The sequence below is a fragment of the Callithrix jacchus genome, chromosome 20, assembly GCF_049354715.1.
Source record: "Callithrix jacchus isolate 240 chromosome 20, calJac240_pri, whole genome shotgun sequence".
Classification (NCBI taxonomy): domain Eukaryota; kingdom Metazoa; phylum Chordata; class Mammalia; order Primates; family Cebidae; genus Callithrix; species Callithrix jacchus.
The window spans coordinates 36,102,684-36,128,829 of NC_133521.1; the positions used below are offsets into that span (position 1 = coordinate 36,102,684).

Sequence of the window (26,146 nt, forward strand, 5' to 3'; positions counted from 1 at the left end):
TCAACCCTGAGTTCACCAGGAAGGATGCGCATACAGCCCTGGGTGTGATGCCCTAATTTTGAGCCAGACCAGCTACAGTTCAAGTCCAAACCATTCCACTTCCTAGCTTTGGGACCATGGACAATTTAGTCATTCTTTCTGGGCTTTGGTTCCTAAATTATTTAAAGGGGAATGATTATATCTACATTCATTGTTTTTCACGGAGACCTATTAGACAATTCCCCAGTCCATAGCTCTGGGAGGCCATGTGTTAACACTCTGTTCGACCCATCTTCCTAGCAGTCTTGGGGAAGCGGGCCACTTTGCGAAGAATCTGTTGGTAGGGAATGTCAGTGACATGACTTTCAGTTTAGCACATGTACAGATGACCTTTTCTGGGCTTGTGCCGTTGGTAATTCAGTTTCGGGATTTCACTTTGACAGAATGTATTCAACTATAGTTTCTTGGTATCAATTGTACCCTTATGGCCACAGTTTTTCCCGATAACCAAGACTCACTAATTAACATTTTCACAAGAACATTTGTCACACAGGTCCAGATTTCAGAGGAAAAAAGTAAACAGCCATTGTTCCTGTAGATACTTTATAATATATTTGGGGAATATCACTGGCCACCTGCTTCAGAAAATACTTAGCTACTGTCTAATCTGAATCTAAGATGCTATACGCTAATTAAGCTGTTGTTGATACTTTCTTGCCTTTTGACAATTAAAGATAGTCTCATACCACTGGACTAGTCTTTTGCCATTCAATTTTATATTTATATATAAAAATGCATGCATGCTAAATTATATATTACTTCTTGCACACACACACACACACACACACACCCCAAATTTAAAAAGACAGATACATAGATAGGCAGTTGTTATGATCTGTGTGCAAGAAATTTATTTCCAGTTGTGGGTCGTTTGGAAAAAGATCAATAAGATGCATCAACATTATAGGTAAAGGAAAATGAATACAGCCACATGGTTTTCTGCGTGGCTTCCAGACTTGCATCTCTGACACTTGGAACATGTATTATGTGCTATAGAACATCTGTCTGTGAACAGGTAAATGGCAAAGGTGCATCCCTACAAATAAATATCACTGTGATGCTGTTACGGCTTCGTTGATTGTGTTGATATTACTTATGAACTTTCTTGCTTTTCAGAAACCTCCGCCACAAAAGAATCATTAGCAGGAGTGTTACATCTTACATCTTCTGCGTTTTTTCCTTTGCCCTGTTCATAGGTGTGTGTTTGCTTGGTTTTTCCATATTGTCAGCCGCTTCATCACGTTTGGTTTCTCATTTTTGCCTCACTTTTTCGTTCTGTTTCTAGTTATTGTGGCTGTTAAAAAAAATCAATTTAATGATTCAGCAACACTTATGAAGTTCCTCTTTGTGGGTGTTACTTTACTAAGTGCCAGGGATGAAAGGGCAGATTTTGCTTTGTTATTAACTCAGAGCTTAGTTAAGGAGATAAATACTTATGCATATGTCGACAGTATGAGCGATGTGGAATGACAGTGGGACAGCGGGGCAGGGCAGGCTCCAGAGATGAAGAGATGGCCGAGCCAAGTTGAAGGGTAAACTGACTTCACCAGACAAAGTAAGGAAGGGCACCCAGGCTGAAGGACCATGGGAGGGGCAAGCATGGCTTCGTCTTAAGAAAATATAAACCGGGAAGTAGGAAACAGCACAAGACGAGGTGGGTGAGAGAGAAAGATGCCAGGTAAGGTGCAGTGACGTGCCAGAGACCGTGGAGATGGCATTCTAATTAAGAAACAGAAGCCAGGAAACTCCTAAACTTCCAGGTTATGCAATCGGAGAGTTGATGAAATGTAAGAGATCATCTCTGTCTCTGTCACATTACCGATGGAGAAGTGGGTTGAGAATTAGTGTGTTTTCACTTCTTTGTTTAAAGAAAATAAATATCATCCACCTTGCAACATAGTTGTGAGAAATGAAACGAGGAAATAATATCTTTAAATCTCCTACTGTGATACCCAGATCACGGTAGTGCTTGGGAAATGTGTCTCTGCTTCTGAAATGAGGCTGCCTGGAAGACTCACTGAAACCCAAAGACAGTGTCTCTGCATTTCACTCCCAGTCATAGACTCCAGGTCTGAATGTTAAAATGCAGGTGGCTGTGAGGGAGTCTTCTGAGTCATGCCAGTGTTTAAGGCATGTGCTCTTTGTGCATGTTCCTGCTTTCCCCAAAGCCTATTGAAAGCAAGGGCCTTGTTTGCTATTTTCTTTGACGGTGGGGGATTTCTTTTTCTTTTTTTTTCTTTCCTTTTTTTTTTTTTTTTTTTTTCTGAGACCGAGTCTCACTCTGTCACTCAGGCTGGGTGCGGTGGTGCAATCTCGGCTTACTGCAACCTCCACCTCCCAAGTTCAAGTGATTCTCCTGCCTCAGCCTCCGAGGAGGTGGGACTACATGCGTGTGCAACCATGTCTAGCTAACTTGTACTTTTAGTAGGGACAGGGTGTCACTTTGTTGCCCAGGGTGGTCTCCAGCACCTGAGGTCCAGCATTTCACCTGCCTCGGCCTCCCAAAGTGCTGGGATTCCAGGTGTGAGCCACTGTACCTGGCCTCCAACAGAGGATTTCAATCAATGCTGAGCATCAATTACACATTGATTGCCTCTGTGATTGCAGGTAAATAACACTGTTTTGGAGCTAAGTCACTCATCAGAAGCAAGGACTCCTGGCAGATGCCCAAAGGCATTGACCAGTGGTTTCTGTCATGGACAAATTGCCAAATGCAAAGCCTGAACCCCAGTCACAGAAAGAACGTATTTAGCTTATGTATACTTTTCTACAGCATTACTCTTCATGATCCAACAACTCTGGTATTAGTATAACTATAGGAACAACTTTTGTAACATTATCTTGTTAGCAGAGTACATGAATAATTTGAAGTCAAAATTCAGCTCCACGAAGAATGCCATAGTGAGAAAATCATGACAAAGATTAGTCTTCCGTGAGAAGTTTGCTAATTATTCTTCGTTTAATAATGCCGTGTATGATGGCCTTCATTAGAATGAATTCTTTCAACACCTGCTATGCCTCTGTCACTTCAGACATGCCTTCTCATTTCCTTGGTAGTGTCTGCCCACCCAGGTGGTAATTTCTGGTCATAAGTCTAATTCAGTAGATATCTGTGAACCCTTCACAAAGAGTAATCTATTAAAAAGGAACAAAAAAAAGTATATCTGTGAACTTATTAAATGACTTTAATGGTATGAAAATCAGCCATCAGACTTATTAGTGTGGTTGAATTTTCTTAATTTAAGTGCTTTCTTGGTTATTTTCTGTTGTTAATCATTATTGTGTATCCTTAACGTGCAGGATATGACACTGTATAACAAGTGTTTTAAAAATATTTACAATTCTGATCTTATAAAGAAAAAAGTTACATATGGTCATTTGAACTAATTGCTAAAATGACACTACATTAATTAGATAATTAAGGGTCTGGAGCATGCGGCTATTGTATTCATTGGGCCGGAAGCCAACATTTTCTATAGCTGAGAAAATGGGTTAGCATAATTCAAAATTCAATTGCTGTACCCTTTTTCTTATGAATAGATAATACAGAATGAGTCTTAAATCTGGATGGGAAAAACTAACAGGAACTGGTTTTATTTTAATTAAGTTTTAAAGCACTTCTAGGCCATCTCTTTGTCTGTATAGTTTAACCCTTTGAAGTTGTGACTGCCAGCGTGCTAGGCTTCTCATCTTACACATTAATGGTAATGATCTTTTTAGATTTATTGTAAACCTCTAGGAATATTTTTTTTTTTAAACCAATAAATGCCTTGAAACATGGAATCAGAGTCTCTTTCCCCTCGGGCCCCTCCTCCTGGGGAATAAATGCTACCCATAGATGGAAGTAGTTTATGTCCGTACATTTTTACGTGCTTTAACTTATCAAGGTTATTTGTCAGGAAAATTATCTCTTGTAACACGAGGCTCCCTACGTTTAGATGACAGGACTTAATACAAAAGTTTTTCCATACCAACTAGTAGTGTAAGTTGATTTCATATCCTTTTATTTTATAAAGTTTTGCTTATCAGGTTTGTCATCCTCTATTTGAAATTAAAATGTGTGGTCTCGAGATGACCTTACAGTAACTGACCCCCAAATCTAATCACTCCGTGCGTCTCTGAAAATCGACAAATATGTCAGGTAGAACTTGGGACATCAAAACATTGTTTTAAATATTTCATTTGTAGGCAAGGCAAAGATCATTTTCAGGTTAGTCCTCTGAGAGGGAACGCTGGGTACAGGAACATCTTTGGTTTCTCTGCTCTCTAATCGACACTCATTATCTATGGCTTCATATGAGCAGAAAGTGTACATTTATATGTTCTGCATGAGTGAATTATTGATTGGATTTATGGCCAGAAGGATGTTCCTAAGTGGTCAATACATAGCCAAGTGTGTCAGGTGAAGGTAAAAATAAAGTAAGAGTTATACTTTTGATAGCAATTGCTGTTGGATTATGTTAGGCTTGTCCTTTGAGGTTACTGTTGAATATACTTAAAAATGTTAATTATATTAATTTAGATAAGAATGTATTTTCTTTCTTTTTTTTTTTTTTTTTGAGACGGAGTTTCACTCTTGTTACCCAGGCTGGAGTGCAATGGCACGATCTCGGCTCACCGCAACCTCCACCTCCTGGGTTCAGGCAATTCTCCTGCCTCAGCCTCCTGAGTAGTTGGGATTACAGGCACGCACCACCATGCCCAGCTAATTTTTTGTATCTTTAGTAGAGATGGGGTTTCACCACGTTGACCTGGATGGTTTCGATCTCTTGACCTCATGATCCACCCGCCTCGGCCTCCCAAAGTGCTGGGATTACAGGCTTGAGCCACCGTACCCGGCAAGAATGTATTTTCAATGAGTATTTCTTATAAATTGGAAGTATCAATGTTTTCTTACATGTAGTGATTTATTTTTTCAAAAATTGTGTTTGGTATATGACCTGACATTGATTGGCCTACCTTGATTCTCTTTTGGTGTACGAGGACAGTTTTAAAATGTGGATATATTTTGCACATAATTAAAACATTATGTGTGGCTGGGTGCAGTGGCTCACGCCTGTACTCCCAGCACTTTGGGAGGCTGATGTGGGTGGATCCCAAGGTCAGGAGATCGAGAACATCCTGGCTAACACAGTGAAATCCTGTCTCTACTAAAAATAAAAAATTGGCTGGGCATGGTGGCACATGCCTGTAGTCCCAGCTACCAGGAGGCGGAGGCAAGGGAATCTGTTGAACCCGAATGGCGGAGGTTGCAGTGAGCCGAGATTGCACCATTGCACTCCAGCCTGGGCGACAAGAGTTAAACTCCATCTCAAAAAACAAAAACAAAGACCATTATGTGAAATCCTTGTGTTTCTAATTATTTGTTGACCAATGACAACTGCACAAAAATGTCATCATTCTATTGGTTGTTGATTGATCAGCCTTAGCTCGATGCCTGTATCTCCGCTTAGTCATTCCTAGTAGGTGACTGATGACCCCCTGCTTAACAGTAAGCTTGTTATGCATAATTAGAGTTATTAGAAAAGTCTTCATCACATTGAGCCAAAGAAAGGCTCCCAGCTGTTTCCATCGGGGGTCCTTCTTCCACCCCTTGGTTGCAAAATGCCCTGGAGACCCGTTACATCCTATACCAGTTATGAGAGGCCCTTCCAGTGATGTACCGAGAACCTCCTATGGGAACCAGAGCTCTGCTAATTTTGGGGACAAGAAATGATGATAGTGCCTTGTCCTTGAGGTGTCTTAGTCTTATGACCAAGTACATGCTGTCAAATGCATATTTGATCTACTTAAGCTCAACCTCACTGGAGAGACCTAGGAACTTACAGAGTGCAGGTGATTTATCCATTCCCCTCTCTGAGCAGAGCTCTTGAGAAAGATAGGAGTTAGGAGAAGTGAATCTTTTGTTTTTGAAGTCTTTGTACTTGTGAGTCTTTTAATGGGAGTGTCTTGTAATGCAAAGTCTTTAAAGTCGTGTTTTCTGTAATCCCAGGAGGCTGTTTTATCCTTTGGTTCAACCAAAGAACAGGGCCAAGCCAGAGTTGAAGCAACAGCTGATTCTCTCGGTCCTCCTGAGAGAGAAGATATAACTGGCTCTAAAGGAAATGGCATTTCTGAGTAATTCTGACAGTACTCAGATCTGCTTCGTGTACCGGTTTTAGAAACTTACCTACTCAGTGTAAAACGAGATGCCACTGTGGCATCTTCAGAGGAATTCAGAAGCATGTCTTAATGACTCCATTAAGAAGAGTTCTGTTTCTGTTTTCTCTGAAAAGCATCCCAGGTCATAAAATGTAATGTGGGATTGTTGGTTTTGTGGGAAGATGCACTTGGCAGCAATTCCTTGAGAGGAGGCCTGGAAATGTCAGGGTCCCCCATTCATCTTCCCAAGCTGGGACTGACCCAGTGATAAGAAAATGATAATGCAGGTGCCTTCAATGTCAAGCCATCACGGGGAGGGTGGGGGGTGGCTTGGCCCAGGAACCCATGCCCCGATGTGGTGTTGGTAATCTAGAGGGTTTTGAGTTAAGTGCTTTTGACATGCAAAATCAGAAGTCAAGGGCGAAGCTGCCTTTTAAATGCTCTTTCTGAAAGAGTCCACTGCAGATGTAATTGAGCCTCTCAGGTGAAGAGCTTTATTAGAGCAAAGCTGGTTAGTGTTGCATACCTGTTTGGGGGAATATTTTAGGCATCCTCACATAACTACTCCGTGACATTGCTGAAGGTCCCCAGCCTCCTTGCTCTTCACTTAAGAAGGAAAATGCTGTTGCAGAAATGTTGTCTAAGTTTTCCCATTCACCGTGGCCCAAATCAACCTGTCCCTTCCTTTTTTGAGCACAGCGTGTAATTAGAAAGTTATTCGTGTGTTTGGTGTATGTCTTCCACAGTGGAAAGTAAGATTCGTGAGATCTAGGACCGTGTCTGTCTTGATCATTTCTGCTTCTCCAAGACTAACACAAGGCCTGGCGGGATCATCGTCACCATCACCGTAGCTAATATTTATTGCCATATATACTTATGTAAGACACTGTAAGAAGGGCTTTACATGAATTATTCCCCCCCACGGAGTCAAGAGTCAAAAGCTAATTGGCCAAGATGAAAGTGTGTACATCTTGGAAACCAAACGCTGGAATCCTTAACCCCAGGATGTGACTTTCCAGCCTTGGGATTTCGCTGCACGTTGCTTAATCTCTTGGCTTACATTTCCTCATCGGTAGAACTGAAATAATAATTCCCATCTGCTGAATTTGCTGTAAGGATTAAACACAAGGACTGATCTAAGTCCGGCATATAAAGAGAGCCCATTACAAGTGAACTGAGGTGTTATTTTTATATATACCTTACAGAGTATGAGTGTCAGGCATGCTATTGAGTGAAAGAAGACAGAGTCTTAACAGAGTACATTTTCTATGCTATCGTACCGTTTGTGTAAAGGTGAAAAGCAGGCAGGAATTTTTCATGGGAGAGGTCAGAATAGCAGTTACCTTACCAGAGGATGGTGATCTTGAAGGGACAGGAAGGACTCTTGTGGTTGTACTGGAAATTTTCCCTTCATCTGGTGGGTGACGATGATTATGTGGGTGTGTGCATGTGTCAAAGTTCATCAAGCTATAAACTTAATATTTGTGCACATTGGTGCGTGTAAGCAATACCTCAAAACACTTATTTGAGAGCGTTTTTCATTCAGTGACAGAATTTTTCTTCTACCTCAGTCTAAGCACATAGTGGGTTTTCCCAGCAACCGGGGTTCCTGAGGGCTGGGTGGTGAAGAGGCAGGAAGGCTGAGATGACCTCGTGACTTAATTCCCTCTTCAGCTGAGGCCTCTACCCCTGGCCTGTCCAAAGGTAGTTATAGATCTTTTACTCAAAACTTGAACCTTAGAAGAAATTCTTCAGCCATGTCCCTGTGAACTAAATTTAGTGTCAGATTTACAAGGCTGTGGTTCTGACCACCCCCGGGCTATTTCTGACCACACGGACAGCTTAAATGATGTGGCGCATAAAATGTAATCTGCAAGCTCAGGCTGAATGTCTGTCTATTTAGGGCCAAGAGGAGACCAGGCCTTGGCAGCAGTTCTCCCTGCGGTAGGATCTTAAGCTGAATGGAGACCATCACCCTGGTTGCCAGCCCCAGGATGCTGGGAATTCCTTAGCATTCTGTCTCTTTGGGGATCAGCCACTTAGTTGTGGGGTTGATCCACATATCCACTGACTACCTCCCTAAAACTGGATCCACTAATGGGCCCCAACTCAGCTCTCACTGGCCAGGAGTCCTTGGAATGGATTTAGCAAGCCCAAGGCACCCAAGAGGCTCTCTTGAAATTGTGTTTTCTCCTTGCTTTTCCTTATGGTGACCCCACCAGGGCTCCTTGACTCAGTGACGACCCCTTCTCAAGTCACTTCACAGCACAATCTGTTTTTGTTGTTGTTGTTTTGCTTTTTGCCTAGTTTGTGCTTGTCTCCTCCATCGAGGCTTGGTTCTGGTCCTTTCCCCTGCACCGCCCAGGCAGGGGCGGATTCCCGTATCATGGTGCACCTTGGCCTGATGCTGTGGGCTCTGCATTAGAACTCATCTTCTGAAATCTTTTATTATCTTGTGTTCTCATCCAAGCTGTACATCTTCCTTCACTTCGGAGACTGGGTGACCAGCGTGGTGGCTCATTCCTGTAATCCCAGCAGTTTTGGAGGCCGAGGGTGGAGATTGCCTGAGCCCAGGAGTTTGAGACCAACCTGGGCAATATAGCAAGATGTCATCTCTATCTAAATAAGTAAATAAATAAATAATTAGGCCAGGTGCAGTGGCTCACACCCGTAATCTCACACTTCAGAAGGCTGAGATGGGAGGATCGCTTGAGCCCAGGAGTTCAAGACCAGATTGGGCAACATAGCAAGACCCTTTTTCTTTAAAAAAGTAAATTTTAAATTAAAAGTTAAGAAGTGGAGGTTGCAGTGAGCCAAGATCATACCACTGCACTTCACCCTGCATAAAAGAGCAAGATCTTCCTTTTTTTTTTTTCCCCCCCCAAAAAAAAGAAGCAAAGAGATTTGGGGGCAGGACGCCATGATATAATTACTGTAGGTAACCTAAGGCAAGAAAATTCTCTCCATGTCTCTGCTTCCTTCCTGGTGAAATGGGGAGATAAGAGTAGATTTCTTCTTTAGTTTTACTTTTCTAGTTGAAGTCTATTTATCATCCTCCATACCTACCACCTGCCAGTTGCTGGATTAGATGCTGTTTCACTCATTATCCAATTGAATTCTCCAGCAACCTTGCAAAACACTTGTTATGTCCATTTTAGAAATGAGAAAATGGTGACTCAAAAGATTAAGAAACTTGTTCAGTGTGACTAAGTCACAATTTGAATATTAAGAATAATGAGCATTTATTAACTGCCTATTGCACGTATAGGATTTTGCTAAATGTTTCATATCAATCATCTCATTTCATCTCTATCATAACCCTATGATGAAAACGCCATTATTATTTCTTTGATAGAGCAGAATTTTGATTTAGAAAGGTTAAATGATGTGCCCAACATCATCTCTCTCTACCTGATAGGTCTTTAATTTCAGACTCAGGTTTGTGTGAGTCCCGAAGTCGTGCCGTTGTTACAATATACCATGTTGCATGACTTCGTATCCTGGATGGAAAAATCCCCTCTTCCGCTTTTCTTACCGTACAAGATATGCCAAGATTCTATAGCATCTGAATTTGAAAACCTCTACTAATTCACGAGGCAGTCTATTTGATAATGGCATGATATCGCTAGCACTCCTTTTTTAGAGATAAGGTCTCATCACTCTGTTGCCCAGGCTGGAGTGCAGTGGTGCAATCATAGCTCTCTGCAGCCTTGATCTCCCAGGCTCCACGGATCCTCTGGCCTCAGCCTCTTGAGTAGCTGGGACCACAGGCAGATGCCACCATGCCTGGCAAATTTTTTTTTTATAGAAATGGAGTCTCCCTCTGTTGCCCAGGCTTGTCGTGAACTGGGTTCAAGCAATCTTCCCACCTTGGCCTCCCAGAATATTGGGATTTCAGGTGTGATCCACCACACCAGGCCTAGTTAGTACTCTTTAAATTTTTATTTTTTTTTCTTTAAATTTTTAAAACAACTTTTCAGAGAAAGCAACCAAAGGGAGCATAACTCTGACAAGAATTAAAAAGAAAATAAAACAATTCAGCAACTCTCTTACAGAGTTTTATCATCATCCCATTCATAATTGATTGGAAACGTACATGAATCTTTCAAGATAAGTGTCTTATTGATTATCCTGAAAACAAGCGATCACTTGGCATCCTGAGATTCGCTCACTGCCCTCCGCTGATTACCGTAAACAGAGATGTTGATCAGAAGAAATGTCACTTTCTTTGGTGTTGGATCCATAGGGCATTTTGAGGCATTGGGTAGGGAGTGGAGGGAGTGAAGTGGCCCAGGTAGGGAGGTGCTTGATGGCTTGACCGTGGCCTTCACTTTGCCTTTTGAGGAGCTGGAAACAGACATTTGTTGGACATCTAATACAGTCTTGATCTGTTATATGATCCTTCGGCAAGGACTTTTTTCCGGTAAGTGTGCAAAATGTCCCACTGAATGCCAATTCATTGCTGTCAGGCAACATTAAGTCTCCTAAGTGACATCCTTTTTCTGCATGTTTGCTTATGGTTATGTAAATCAAGCGGGCCTCCCCCTTGGAAATGATTGCAGTGTTTACAAGGAACTTAACCTGGTCTTCTGTAGTTATGGGAAATAGAGAAAATACAAATGTGACCTGCAATTCAGTTCAGCATTATGAAGCTATTGCTGCTCCCTGGGTGGTGGTCACAGCACTGCTCTGTGGCCCTAACCCTTGCATTCCTGCTGGCAGGCCTTACAGGTGTGCAGAGAGGGTTAGTATTGGCAAGGTAAATGGATAAGCAGGAAGTTTCCCCTGGGTGGCTCCATTGCTCCAGGTGAAGCCCTTGAAATACTCTCTGGGTGACAATACCCTCAAATTTGAATAGGTTGTAGCAGTTGGCAAACAGAAGGAGACCACACTCAGGGGTTTTCAGTGCAGATAATGGAGATTCCAGCCATTGCATTCAATTCCCAGCCTGATTTATTGAGGCTGCCACTGGTGAAATACTTGGTTTATATATTGTGGGGCCAGGATGGGGCTTCTCTGTACTCAGATGAGGCTTGCTCTCAGGAAGTTTTCATTTAGCAGTAAAATCTGCCCTTTTGGGGCTCTGAAACTTATTTTTGAAGTAGACTCACAACTTGGTTGCAGCAGGTTGGGAAGAGGAATGAAACACTCTTACTACAATCACAGAACTTCAAAAGCTGCCTGGAGGACCCGTTAGTCCATTTTTCCTAAATGCGGACACAGAATCAGAGAAAGTGATATATTCATTCAGTCGCTTGAGTTCTTGTCTCGTGTTCATTCCTGCTGAGATGTCCCAGGTGCCTCTTAATGCCTTTGACATCTGCTAAGCGTATTGAACTTATCAATGTAGCACCACGTTATTGAGCAGCTACTGTGCACCAGATGCTTAGCCTATGCTTTTTGGCATTATTAGGTGAACCCAGAATGGTCTCCGTGGAAAGGCACAGGTTTACCCAGGATGGTGTGGTAGTGATGGTGTGGTAGTGATGGTCTTGGAGAAGAAGAGGAGAACCTTGGACTTCTCAGGAAGAAGTGGCGGCTCCCTTGTTCATTTCTTATCGCTACTGTTTAGCAGACACTCTGCAAACCCTTTTTCTGGGAACATGGCCATCATACAAGCAAATGAGACATCTATTTCATCTGAACCAACCATGTTATTTTGACCCTGTCAGTTACCTGTAGATTCTCCCACCATTGTACTTGTTTCTTTCTCAACCAATTATATTTTAGCTCTCAAGTTTTGACAAGCTTGAGTCTAGTATTTCTATTGGGATCCAGGGAGCATATGTAGTGTTCTTTCTTGTTTTTTTTTTTTTGAGTTTCTTATTGCGGTAAATGCTAAGGAGGGAACAGAGGGAGAAGGAGAGAGGAAAAGCAAAGCAAAACAAAATAGAAGAGCAAAAATGAAGAGCATTTAGTCGATTCTGCATTGGTCCTCCTTGCTGGGGAGCACACACCAGCCAGGTCACCTGATTCATCGAATTGTGATTTTACTGACAGTCATTTCCACCCTGTTGGTATCCTCAGAGGTTGTCGTGAATGGGGCTGATGCCATCTTTCACTAGCTCCATGTGGCTGGCTCTTCTATCCTGGCACTCCTTTCCTCGTCGTCTCCCCAGCCTCCCTGAGATTCTCTATGGCACACGTAGCCCGTCTTGGCAGAACCTGCCACTCTTCAGCGCCTCCCTGGGGCCCTCGCTGGGGCCCCTGGTCAAGCTACAGTAGAGAGGTGGTTACTTAAGCAGTAGTTCCTGATAGAGACATAAAGATGACCCCTAATTGGATGATAAAATGCCCCAATTGCATCTAAAAACATAGACTTCTGTGGGGAAAACTGTAGCTTACAGCTCTTTACTTTCTTTTGGTTTCTTCTCATTTAACTGTTTTTTCATCTCTCTGCTGGCTTTTCCCCCCATCTTTCTCCTTTCTGTAGAATAAAATGTGGACCATTCACTATGATGCTATTTCTTAGCTGGAAGATAAGAAAAGATGGAAAAATCTGGGGGAATGGGACTTTCCTTAAGGAGTTGGTGTTTCCCAAGAGCATTTCACAATTAGTGTATCTTCTACTTTACCTGAAGTCTGCAGTCACTCAACAAATTTTGTGCTGTTTTATGTGTTAGGCACTGTGGAAATCAATGAACTATGATTCCTGTCCTTAAGGAGAGAAACACATACAGGATAGGAAAATCGTTTACCATATCTAGTAGATATAAGGCAGTCAGCTAAGAATTGCAGAGGACATCAAGTGTATTGAATATTCTCTCTCTCTCTCTCTCTCTGTATATTATAGATAGAAATAAAATTTATTTTACAAATAAAATAGAAATGTATTTCTTATGGTTCTGGAGGCTGGGAAGTTTACGATGCAGACAGGTTTGGTCTCTGGTGAGGGCTGACTTCTATGCTTCAAGATGGCACCATGTTGCTGTGTCCTTACATGGTGGAAGCAAGTGTTTGAATATTCTAAGAATCTGAAGGTAACATAGTATTATGGAAGATATATCCAAGATGGTGGCAATGGTCAAGGAGGGTGCAGGTGAAGCATGTAACCTTCAGCTTTTGTATTATTTGAGCTTCTCACTGAAAAATAAATAGGATTATCCCAGTTGGGGAAGAGGGAAAGGATTTTCGCGAGCAGATTAGAGAAGTAACATTGAAAACACAAAGTGTATTTCCTGACAGATGGTAGCACTAGGTGTTGAGGAGACGTAACTAAGTTCTCCTGCAGTTTGTGTGTTAAGGCAAACAGAAATGTAACTCAGTAAAACAGTTAAGAAATTTAAGGCCTTTGGAGAGCGTAAGTATCGAGAAGGCACATCTTCTACATGGTTGGCGGGCAGAAGTTGCAAGGTCGGGTAGAGGGGAGGATCAGTGCCAGGTCTAGTGGGTTTCCTTTGCAAGACCTGCTTTCTAGCAGATCAAGGTGTAAGCCTCCAATGGGAGGTGTGCCTGGGATAGTTGCAGAGAAGTGGTTCAGAGCTCAGACTGTAGAGTTTAGACAGTACCAGCTGCCGTACAGGACACTACACATTTCTAAATTTGAGTTTCTGCACATGTAAGGAGCAATAATATGACACCTGCTCATTCCGTTGAAATGCTCTGGGGTGCACATGCAAGAAAGTCAACTCACAGTGACTCCACCAAGTACGAACATGTGTTATCTCCCCTAATCCGAAGTACAGAAGCCACGTGATCAGAGGTGGCATGCCGTAATCGGACTCTGCTTCTCTGAGATTCTCTATCAGTTTTTCCCTCAATTTTACCCTTTTTCCTTTTTTCAAAATGGTTGTATCATGTCTGGACATCATAACCAGATAGCCTATTGCTAGACAAAAAAGACACCTTCTCTTCCTGTATGTATCTCTCCGGAATAAGGTTACCTTTCCCCGAGGCCCCTCAGCACATTTATGCTGACATCTCATTGGCCTGAAGTGTATCAGCTCTAAATAGCCTCAAATGAAGTATCTGGGATCACCATGATTGGATGTTTAGGCTATGGAAGAGCCACAGGCCAGTACACAGCTGTCTCCAGTGATCAGCACATAGACCACTGGTCAGAGGTGACATGCATGATCTGGCTCTTTTTCTCTGAGATTCTCTGTCAGCTTTTCCCTCAGTTTCACCTTCCTTTCTCCTTTTATCAAGGAGGTGGCAGCACTTCCAGACATCATAACCAGATAGCCTATTGCTAGAGAAAAAAGATACCTTCTCTTCCTATATATGAGAGCCCAAGAGTGAGACCATTTCTCACACTCTCCACTCTCTGAATTCCCCCTTCCCTCACATCCGTCCCTATTACCCAGAGCCTCACTTTAGGGTCCTCATTAAGAGATTGATGAGGCAGACAAATACCAACTTTAACATGAGACCATTGGGTTTCAGATTCAGGTTACCACTATTTATCTTTTCTGTAACCTTAAATGAATTGCTTGAGTTCTCTGAGTCTCAGCTTACCAAGCTCTAAAATGGGCATAACCGTATCAGTTTGTTTTTTCTATTATGGGGAGAACAGACTTAAATAACGAATGTGAAGTCCCTGATTGAGTAACTGCCTTCTGAAGACAGAGGCTGAACTGCCTCATTGGACGGGGAGGCCTGGGGTTTTTTACCTAGTGCAATGGTAGGCGATGACAAAACTGAGCAAAGATGTAACTAGAGAAAAGGTACTCAGTGCAGCCTCTGCGAGCTTCTGCCACTTCCTCTAGTTTTCTAGAAAACCACCGCTGATCACTCTCTGTCCAAATGAGCTCAAGTGACCATAACCACCAGTATTTGTAACAATGCACCTATTGACTTCTTATTTCACTAGGTATCCAGATTTATTATCCCTCAAGGTAAGCATTGATTTTACCTTTGTCTCAGTCAATATTTACCTCTGAGGTCAATACATGTGGATATTCACCTCAGCTGCAGTCAATATCCATTTCGTATTACAATATATGATGTGCATATGTGAAAATAGAGAACCCCACGGTACAAAAAGGGTCTGGTAGTCAAGGAAGCTTCCTGCAAAACGGATGCGTTTTTTTTTTTTTTCTGTTTTTTGGCCTGTTTGTTTTTACTGTATCGCTCTTTGGAGGTCAGATTCTATTTCACTAAATGGGAAATAGGTGTCTTCTGCCAATAGGTGGAATTTAGGGAAGGGTAGCATGATAACAAATAAACATTCAAGCGGCCACTTAATGATACTGAACTGAACACCATTTCTCAGAAGTCCCTGCATTAAATGAGAGCCATAAGAACACACACATGCATGCATATTCCACGTGTGATGAGAATGGAAATGTTACATAGAGCGCAGAGTTCTTGCTCCAGCCCCTGCGCTTGCAGAGAATCAGGTGGATGAAGCAGGAGGAGGAAGACAAGAAGCAGCAGGCAAAGAAAAGGAGGAGGAAGCATCAGGGGAGCTGCTTTTTTATTCTCCAAGCCAGAGCTGGAAAACAAGGCCTGGCATACTTCGGCAGGCCTGGATCAGAGCCTAGGTGTGTGAATTAGGAATTGCATTTGGCTGCTACTAACAAGGACCCCGTCATGGTGGTAAATTCTTCCACATAAAAGAACAGAAATAAGGTGTCCCGGGCTGGAGTGGCCACTCCACCATCATTGATGACCCAGGCTTCTTTTCTCTTTCTGCTTTGTGAATTGCTTCCATCTTCAAGATTAGTCGTTGTCCAGAATGACCAGGCAGCAAGAAAATGAACAGGACGAGAGGGCCCTGACTTCCTGCCTTTTGAAGAGCTTTCTCAGAAGCCCACTCAACACTAGTGCTTCTCTCTTAGTGGTGGTGATTTAGTTGCTTGACCACAGCGAGCTGCCAGGGAGGCTTCAGGAAAACTTGATCCTGATTTTTTTTTTTTGGTAGAGATGGGGTCTCACTATATTATCCAGACGGGTCTCAAACGATCCTGCCACCTCAGCGTCCCAAAGCGCTGGGATTACAGGATTAAACCACCAAGCCTGGCCTGATACTTTCTTGTAACTGGTACTTTCTTGTAACTGGCAGTTTTGTCTGCCCAGCATTTCCCCCCATCACGCTTGCACTATCCCGTTTTCCTTTGACAGGCACCTGTCTTCCTCTTCAGGGCTGATTGCAAAATCACAGCCATTCCTGCCAGCTGTAGAGGTGGGCGCATGATCCAGGTCAGACCAGTCACACTTCCCGGTTCCCGGCCACAGTGCTTGATGGAGGAATGAGCACATATAACACCAGCACAGTCCAAGCCTTTCCAGGGACTTGGCTGCCACAGTTGATGTGGGAGGCGTTCGCATAACTTCACCGCACACAGCTAAGCTGGTGATCCTGCCTCTGGGGAGCATCTTTCCGGGGTACCACAGAGGAAAACTGTTGCAGAAAAAAAAAATTAGACTGATAGACAAAGAGAATCAGAAAGGAGCAGAGATGAAACAGAGCCAGCAGGAGTACAAGCTGAGGCTATCCTGGGAGCCCCTAGGTCAGCTGGCCCATGCATTTGTAAGCTGTAGACAAACAACCATCATCTTTGGGTTCCTTCTTTAGCAATTGGCGTTGGAGGTGGATGACCTTAGTTTGTGTCTTCGTCTCACCATTATTATATCCAGCTTGTGTAACCAGAAACACTATTTAAATCTCAGTTGCGTCTCCCCTCAATTGGGAAAATACCGCGAGGCCAAGCTGCGATCATGTTTATGAAGTCCACAGCAAGAGCATGATAAAGTCTCTTCTCAACTTCTTCTCCCGGCTTATTAATGCCCATCCTTTAACCTGTCCTCTGCTTTATCTCTTGGAATCCTTAGGGCCGTTTTAACCTCATATAGGAAGCAAACTTATGTGTATGTGTGAGTGTGCATCAATTCCTATGGCCCTCTGCAGCCTTGCAAAGTCAATTCCGGAGATTTCCCTAGACTGTGTTTTTTTTTTCAGCAATACTCTGCAGCAACAAAACTCGATCTGCTCATATTTTTGCATCGGCTGCAGCAAAACCTGTCCTCTTTGTGGTACCTAACTCCTGACAAAGAAGGCTGAGGAAAGGCCTCTGAACTTGTCCTGTTCTCTCTTGGCTGGGCTTGCCAGCTGGCACACAGCATGCTCTGACCACTCTGCCATGGTGCAAATCCCTTACAGAGAGTCTAAATCACCTTGCTCGAACTCATCATTTTCAGGTGGCATAAGCCATGGTATCCCCGCCTCCTTTCCTGGTTGTTTCCAGAAAGAGCTGATAGTGCCAGTGCGGTGGTTCTGTATTCTACAGGGCAGCTTGGGGCTTCAGGGCTTGTCGTGGGCCACATCTGGCTCCTTTGTCCCCTTTTATAACTCATAGGCTACCTCCAACTTGATACTTATTTAAGTTTTTATTTATTTTATTTAGCATTCAGAGAACTCTATAGCCTCAGTCTCTTGGGATGTAAATTAAAGCAATTTCATTTTCATATTTCTCTGTTTCAAATCCCTCATTGTTTATTTAAATAGCAGCCGACGCACATTGCAAGTAAAGAATTATAATTAAGGGAACCAGAAGGGCCTGTCTCTCAGGAAAACGGTGATTTCCTTTCACAATAACCCTGTCCTTACTGTTGAAGACTTGTGGAAGAGGGACATGGCCCAGGGAAGCAGGGTGGTTTGAGGAAAGTGCTTTGTCAAGAGGCTTGGGCACCCAGGGGTAGAATCTGCCATGTGCATTGTTCACAGAGGTAGTTGCAGGAGAAGACTTTGCAAACCTTGCAAAAGCAACCTCTGAGGATGGGTACACATAGACTTCATGGCAGGCTGCTGAAATCGATTTGGAGTCAGATATCATATTCCCACCAGGAGGTTTAGCGATCGTGGGACCCGGAAAGTGGCAAGGCAGGAGTTTTTTTCCTTTTTCCTGAATCTGGAACCAAAGCCTGTCTTTTTCTTGGTCACATCTGAGTCTTCTCCTTGCCTCAGTCCTCCCCGCTGGCAGCCACATGACCCCTGCATCCTTCCTGCCTGTGGAATGCAACATTGGTTGGGACCATGCATTGATCAAAGATCTGTCATGTCTTTGCGACTAACATGCTCACTCATGACTTCACGTGGCTGTGTACGAGACCACATCTTTCAACGGTGAGGTCCTCAGTCTCTCCCTCCCCAGCACATGTAACTATCAGAAATATACAGTGTCCTTAAGACAGGGCAGGCAGGGCCACCTACCCCCCATCGGCCAGTGGGGATGTCTCGATGGTGGGCCATACTCAGAGTGGCCCTGGGATGGCTCCTCAGATAGCTGCTGGCAGAAACCAGAACTCAGTACGTGTATACATGGCGTAATGATCGAATCAAGATAATTAGCATAGCCATCATCTCAAACATTTATTATTTATGATGAGAACATTGAAAAGCCACTTTTTGAGCAATCTGTAAATATGCAATGTGTTGTTAACTATATTCACCTTCTGTACAACAGGACACCAGAATTTATTCTTCCTATCTAAAATATCAAATAAAAATAAAATAAAACTAGGCCAGGCATGGTGGCTCATGCCTGTAATCCCAGCACTTTGGGAGGCTGAGGCAGGCAGATCACAAGGTCAGGAGATCAAGACCACCCTGGCCAACATGGTGAGACCCGTCTCTACTAAAAATTCAAAAAATTAGCTGGGCTTAGTGGCACATACCTGTAGTCGCAGCTACTCAGGAGGCTGAAGCAGGAGAATCACTTGAACCCTGGAGGCAGAGGCTGCAGTGAGCCGATACCTGCCACTGCACTCCAGCCTGGGCGGCAGAGCAAGACTCTGTCTCAAATAAATAAATAAATAAATAATAAAAACAACTGAAAAGAAACCTGAGCTCAGGAGAGTAGAAAAGGGGGTAAGACATGTACTCAGGATGAGAAAAATGCTAAATGGTGGGAATGAGAAGTTTTGTTCTTTTTGTTCTTTCTGCTCATTTTTTATATTCAAAGTTTCTAATCATGTATGATGTGTGTGTGGATATATATATTATACATGATAGGCTTTTTTTTAATGTGAAAGAATATAAGAAAAAAGGTGACATCTTTTGATGACATCAACAAAACAAAAGGTGATATCCGAAGTCTCCCCGTGTGGTTAGATACCTTGGGTTCACCCTCTTCTTCTGTTCATTTGTTTCATGCAATAGAAATGTTTTGAGATCCTATGTGGCCGGGGTCTGTGCTAGGCCTGGGTCTACAGCAGTCCCCTGTCAGGGTCTTGGCCTGACAAGAGCATATGTTATGCTGGGGAAGATGTGCATCGGTGAAGATGTAATCAGGATCACGGTGGGATGACGGGCTGCTGTGGCCACCCACAGCAGGAGTAGCCAGCCCCGCCTCAGCAGAGCACATCAGAGTGCTGAGGTGACTTCCAAGATTGAGGTTGGGAGGGTCGTGACAGGTGTGCAAGATAGTGTTTTTCAAGACTGGGGACGTGATAGGTGTGCAAGGACCAGCCAGCTGGAGTAGAGGACACCCAGACATATGGGACATGCTGATTGCAGGACCCACTTTTCAGGGGGAACATGGACTTTGTAGTTAGAAGCCAGCAGGGAGATCCAGCTGTAGGGTAAGCCAGGCCTAGTGGAAAGTAAGCCCAGCCCTTTCATTAAGTGGATGAAGGGTACATGGTGAGTGCACAGCCATAAAAATAAAATCATAAAAATCAGCAGGGTTTCGGCTGCTCTGATCTCTCTACTCTGATCTCAGCAGTGATGGGGCTGGCTTGGAGGGTTGGGGATCACACACACACAATCAGCCAACTCTCCAAAGCACCCCGCATACTCTCCTGACACCGTCCTCAAGAAACATGCAGTCTAAGTAGTAACCATGTTCTAGCTATGCAGATGCAATTTAACGGCAAATCCTTTGAGCCCCCAGCATGCCATCCCCTCCCAGCCTCGCTGCTGCTCCAGGCCGTCTTCCGCATGGAAATGCTGGAGCCAGGTGCTTACAATCTGGGCACTACTATCTTTATGAAAACTGCTCCTGAACTAATGCTTTGTTTATTTTAACTGGTGCCTTTATAGAGAGAAAACAGCTTAGCAAGCATTTAGTAGGGTAGATCCACAGTCTCTGGGAGCCCTTGGGAAGTGCATAGGAGCTGTTTGCATTGCTTTTTCACTCCTTCATATATTAATCAAGGAGTCAATCAGTTAAACAGATACTATCAGCACCTACTGTGTGCCAGGCGGTGTACTTGGGGCCACATGCACTGCTGATTCATCCATTTGGACTGTACAGGGGCTTTTTTCCCATTACTGTCATTTGGGTAGGCAGTGAGTCCCTACATCATGGGGCATTTTCTCTTGCACCATTTTCTGAGCCACATCCTTGGTCCACCCATCCCACTACTATATGCTTTGCTTTCTGCTTTCAGAAACAATACTGGTGACCTGTTTTAAGGAAAGTTAAATAGCCAGAACTTAGATTTTTCTGGAAACCTTCAAATCAGCCTCATTAGATTAAAAGAAATTTTTCTGTTCTCTTTCATCTCTCATGTTTTTATGCTTTCCAAACCCCTAAACTGTGGTGCTACAGTGATCTTCTATAGCACGATTTGATAGTCAATACTTGCTTAATGGGAGTCACAATATATGAGATTATTTTATATATATATATATTTCCTTGAATATGCTGAATGTTTGCTAAGCCCTCCCCTTTTTTTTTCTTTTTTAAATTCAGAAATTTCTAGTTGTGTTTATTCCCCTCGTCAGCATACTTTATCATATCAAAGCCTTTTCAGACACTGTAAAACTACTGAGTTATGTTTGGGTCATGTTTTGCGGTATGCCCTTTAATACTGTAGCTTTAGAAATGCAATTTTCAGCCTCTGCTTATTAGAATATGATAAAGTATTCCTGGTCTGTGTCCAGCTCCACTAATCTCCAGACTGCGCTTCATGAATTAAGCATGAAGATTTTAGTCAATGTGCTTTCAAAGACCAATGTTTAGGGAATCATGGATTTTCTACAAGCTGAGGGAGAAATCTATAATAGGAGGAACTGATTTTCAAACATCATCTTCTCAAGAAGAAATGACCGGTTCTGGCCCAGAAACAGAAAATATTTCACTATCAGAATATTCTAGAACCAGTTAAAACCACATTGTGCCGTTTAGTTTAATAAACGGATTGTGTTTTAAGATGTGTAAGACTGCCTGTCACGTGGGAGGATTTCAAATGACTGCTTATTTTGGAACGCTCATGTAGATTGGGTTAAAACCGAGAGGAGAATGCAAATTGAATTTATAAGGTATTATTAACTTCTTCCTCTTTCCCACTCCCTGCCCCCTGTGCATTTTGGTTCATGTTGCTCTGATACAATTCAGCAAAGAGCCGGATACCTCTTGCCATGGTGAGAGCTTACTTGGGGAAGAGACTTTGACCAGGCAAGCCCCGGGGTCGACGCCATCGGAGACATCAACACGTCTCCTGGTTTGGTGCATTTTGTGGCAGTCAGCAGGCAAACATTTTGAATATAAATCTCCTTTCAAAAAATCACAGCACTGGTTGACACAGGGGCATTTGTCCACTTAAATGCAGAAGGAGAGTTAATATCCCAGTGACTACAGTGTGCCTAGAAAGGGCACCGGAGGCATTTTCATCTGGGGCAGCCCCTGGAGGCTTGGCTTTTGTGCTTGGTGACACCTTATCTGTCCTCTTCATTGTCACCTTCATACAAATACATAGCTTTTAGTGAGCAGCTACTCTGCCTGGCACTGTTCTAAACACGTGACACCAACAGCTCACTCAAATCTCTTCTTAACAGGGAAACTGAGGCAGAGGGAGTTTCAGTGACACACTTAGGCAACTAGTAAGTGGCAGGGTTGGCATCGAGGTCAAGACTGATTGGACCCCAAACTTTGAACACTCAAACTCCACATTGGGGCTCGCCATGTGTTTCATGCCAGGAAGGTGTCCGATTAGAATCTGAATGCCAGCTCAAGCTGCTCTCAGCTAAACTCCCGGGGTTGCTGATGGAGACGCTCATCCCCTCCTCCAGTTCCTGGGTGAAGACAGAAATGTAAATCACCTCCAATAAGGGGGCTGCTTCTTGCACGTTTTCCTTCAGAAAAAGAGAAAAAATCCCAGCTTCGTCTGACTTTATCTGTGAACCTCTGGGATCTCTCAGGGGCTTTAAATTAATCAATCCATCCACAGACACTGAACTGAATCTCCACCTTGGGCTTGAGACTCTACAAAGTGCTTTAAGTGGGAAGGAAACCAAAGGGCCTGCTGCCCTGCCGCCGCTATAGCCCCAGGCTGCGGCCATGGCTGGGGAATTGGCCTGTCAGTTCAATCACACAGTCCTTCTGACTGGTGTTTTTCACTAAGCTGGCCCCGCAGACAGCCCTGGTCATGTGTAGACACGGCCTCAGGAGGGCCACATTCCTCTCATTTCCAGGCCTCACCATTTAATTGTTCCTGACACAGTTTGGGGAGAAATGCACTGAAACCTAAGCCTGCCAATCACCATTGGCTCCTCAGTCTCTGAGTGGCCCCTGAAGAGATAGGCTGGACCAGGGGACATCCACAGATGCCTTGTGTTTAGGAAGCGGGGTGTGGGGAACAGAGGGATAATTGTTACCACTAGGCGACAGGGGGTGCTGAAGGGAGTCTTGGTCTCTGCACTCTGGGTCTTGCCAAAACATCTGGAAATGGGAATGGTGTCTGTCTTGAGGAAGGGACAGTGAGCTCTCTACATGACAGTGGCTGAACCACCCCTTTCTAGGACTCAAAGGTGCCATGGGGCTGAATTAGTCTCTTTTCTTGCTGCTAAAAAGACATACCCCAAACTGAGTCATCGAAACAGGAAAGAGGTTTAATGGACTCACGGTTGCACATGACTGGGGAGTCCTTACAATCATGGTTGAAGGCAAGGAGGAGCAAGTCATGTCTTACATGGATGGCAGCCGGCCAGGAAAGAGCCTGTGCAGGGAAACTCCCCATTATAAAACCATCAGATCTCGTGAGACTTATTATCACCAGAAAAGCATGGGAAAGACCCGCCCCCATGATTCAGTTACCTCCCACCAGGGCCCTCCCACAACACATGGGAATTGTGGGAGCTACAATTCAAGATGAGATTTGGGCAGGAACACAACCAAACCATATCACGGGGTCACCTGTAGGTTACTGTAAATAAAAGAAACAGACCAGGTGGAGACAGCATCGCTGGAGGGGGAGCCCCGGGTAAGGGAAATAGACCCCAGCTTCAGCCATTTGTTACTGAGTTGTTTTTAGCAGAATCAAGGATTTTTATGTGTCGTCATCTACATTTTAAGTATTCTTTTCTTTTCTTCCCCGACCCCCAACCCTCCATGGATTAAAGCATGCATGCCTACAGAGTGAAAGGCGAGGGTGGGATGCCTCTTATCCTAGGGACCATCCTTGTTTTGTGGGGCCAAAGTCCAGCCACTTAAAGGACCTGTCTTGTGACTGCACAGTTACTCAGTGGCATAACTGAGACTAGAATCTTCTGGATTCTTCGATTAAACCCTAGTAGCTGATGAAACTGCCACAAAATGACAGCAGGACAATAGAGCCCTGAAAGCCTAGTAAACCCTGAACTCCCGACACTGAGAATTGTAGGTTTGACTTCTCCGTACGGCCACCCTGGGAGCGCTCAATCCTTTGAACCGAATGTTTAGAATGGGCTCGGAGGTCACTGAGTGGGTGACTCACGCCTAGAATCCTCTGCCTAACGTGGCAGGAAGAAGCCTGCATGATACTGTGGCCTTCTCAGTCTTTGCTGAGCATCTGTAATCTGTAGCTTTGGATGTACCTGGGCAAGGAGACTGCCTTTCCCTCTAGAGCCTCCGCCATCCCTTTGTCACTATTTAAAGCATTGTCTGTGCCCTCAACCTTGTTCAGTTTCCACAGAATACTTGGGGCAGAGGTGTAAATACCCTGATTTTATGGGTCAGGCCTCCAGGACTCAGGGAGTGTAAGTGATACGGCTCCTTGCACAGCAGGGATACAGAGGGAAACCCAGATTCGCCTCTCTGCCGCCCAAACAGAACTCCTTTATCACCAAGATTGCTTTCTTCTTCAGTGCCACCTGCCTCATTTTACTCATCCAGAAGGAATGGGTCCCTCTTTGCTTCTCTGGGTTTTTGTGAAAAGCAACTTGCAAACTCTGAGTTCTGTGGACAGTTGGAGACACATCCAGGAGAGACATACAGGCTTAGCTCTAGAAGGAAGTGGGGAGGACACAGGAGCTTCGGGGCAGCTGTGTTGTCTTCCTTGACTGGGGTGTAGGATTTCCCCAGCAGAGAGGGGGAAAAAAAAACACAGAAAGGAGAATAGAATCTATTATGTCCAAACCACCATTATTCACACACACACACACACACACACGCACGCGCGTGCACACACACACACCCCTCCATTTTCCAAATTGTAAGTTTTCTTTATCTAAGCACTTTCTGTTAAAAGGGAAGAAATAGCTTCACCCGTGGTGTAAAATACATACTTTCTAATGTAAATCAAGAAGCTATTAATACCGTAATAAGAATGTGGTAGTATATTAATTGATGGAAATTGTAGAGTGGAATATTCATAATCAGCGGAAGTCTTTTCTCTGGAAGGAACAAAGGAAGGCTCAAGTTAGGGAGACAGCAGTGGTATTGTTAGCAGGCTATTTCAGTGATTTTCTCTGCAGAAGAGTAGGGAAAGGTGCAATTCCAGCCGGGAGTATTCAGCTCCACAGATCCCTACTTGGAGTTACTCAGCCCCGTTTTAAGTGCTGGGCTGGGCTTTGCCTCATGACCCAATTGTTTCATTAGCGAAATCATCGTGGGTTTCATTTTGCTTTGGTAATGGTGCAGTGTCTAACAATACATTATAGAGTCGGGCAAACAATGTTTTTGTATTGGGGATACAATGAAATATCTTATTAAAACGCAGACTTACTTAGGTTCCTGAAATTAGAGTCTTACTTGAAATGGTTCCATTGGGCTTAATACACTGTTTTGAATTAATCATACTAGCGAATCTCTTCTTAGAGCATAGAGGACTATGAGAGTTACCTGTTTCTTTCGTATTTTCCCATTCATATTTTTTCCTCCTGTTCTCTTCCAGATAGATTTTTTTTTTTTTTTTTTTGAGAGGGAGTCTCCATCTGTCATCCAGACTAGAAAGCTGGAGTACAGTGGTGCAATCTTGGCTCACTGCAACTTTCACCTCCCAGGTTCAAGTGATTCTCCTGCCTCACCCTCCCAAGTAGCTGTGACTGTAGGCACATGCCACCATGCCCAGCTTATTTTTTATATTTTTAGTAGAGACGACAGGCTTTCACCGTATTGACCAGGCTGATCTCGAACTCCTGACCTTGTGATCTGCGTGCCTTGGCCTCCCAATGTGCTGGGATTACAGGCTTGAGCCACGCTGCTCAGCGTCTCATGGATAGATCTTATTTGGCTGACAACGAAAGATGTGGTGCTAGTAGCATCATCCCTTTGCATGCAAAAGATAAACCGGAATCTAAGGCAGCCATGTCCTTCCTGCCTGGTGTTTCAGGCAGATACTCTGATCTGATAATTGTCATGATAGGAATAGTAAAAATAATAATAAATCATAGTTCTTTGATGATCACTTTACTGGATGCTGGGCACTGCACCAAGTGGTTTACATGGTTTATCTTGTAGCGTCCCATTTAAGCCTGCTAAGAGTAGGTGCTGTCATTCTCTCCATTTTACAGATGAGAAAACTGAGGCTTAGGGAAATTGAGTCATTGTTGCCAATCCCAAGATTTTGACTCTCTGCCGTCTGTTCTGCGTACACTTTTTACTTGCCACTGCTGATTAACTTTAATTTCTCTTTTCATTTCCCTGATCAGAACTGTTCTGTGTTCTTAGATTCAACAAGATGTTATACTCTGCCTTGTTAGTCTCTAGCCTGTTTTCAGAAATTGTAAATGGGGCGGGGGTAGAGTAGTAAATGGCAGTCAGATGGTTTTTTCTTCTTCTTCTTCTCCTTCTCCTTGTTCTTCTTTTCCTTCTCCTCCCAC

General features: G+C 43.7%; 1 protein-coding gene across 14 annotated transcripts in view; it reads left to right on the plus strand.

Annotated features, from left to right (window-relative positions):
* The window catches only part of WWOX (WW domain containing oxidoreductase), a 1,143,691-nt gene that overhangs the window by 501,649 nt on the left and 615,896 nt on the right, over nucleotides 1–26,146 (plus strand). For 8 of the 14 annotated variants that reach the window (XR_013530200.1, XR_013530201.1, XR_013530202.1 and 5 more), the window contains one exon: nucleotides 1–26,146. This exon is cut by the window's left edge; it is cut by the window's right edge. The exons of the other annotated variants lie outside the window; for them this stretch is intronic. The gene's annotated coding sequence lies outside the window, so the exon portion shown is untranslated. 14 annotated transcript variants of the gene reach the window in all.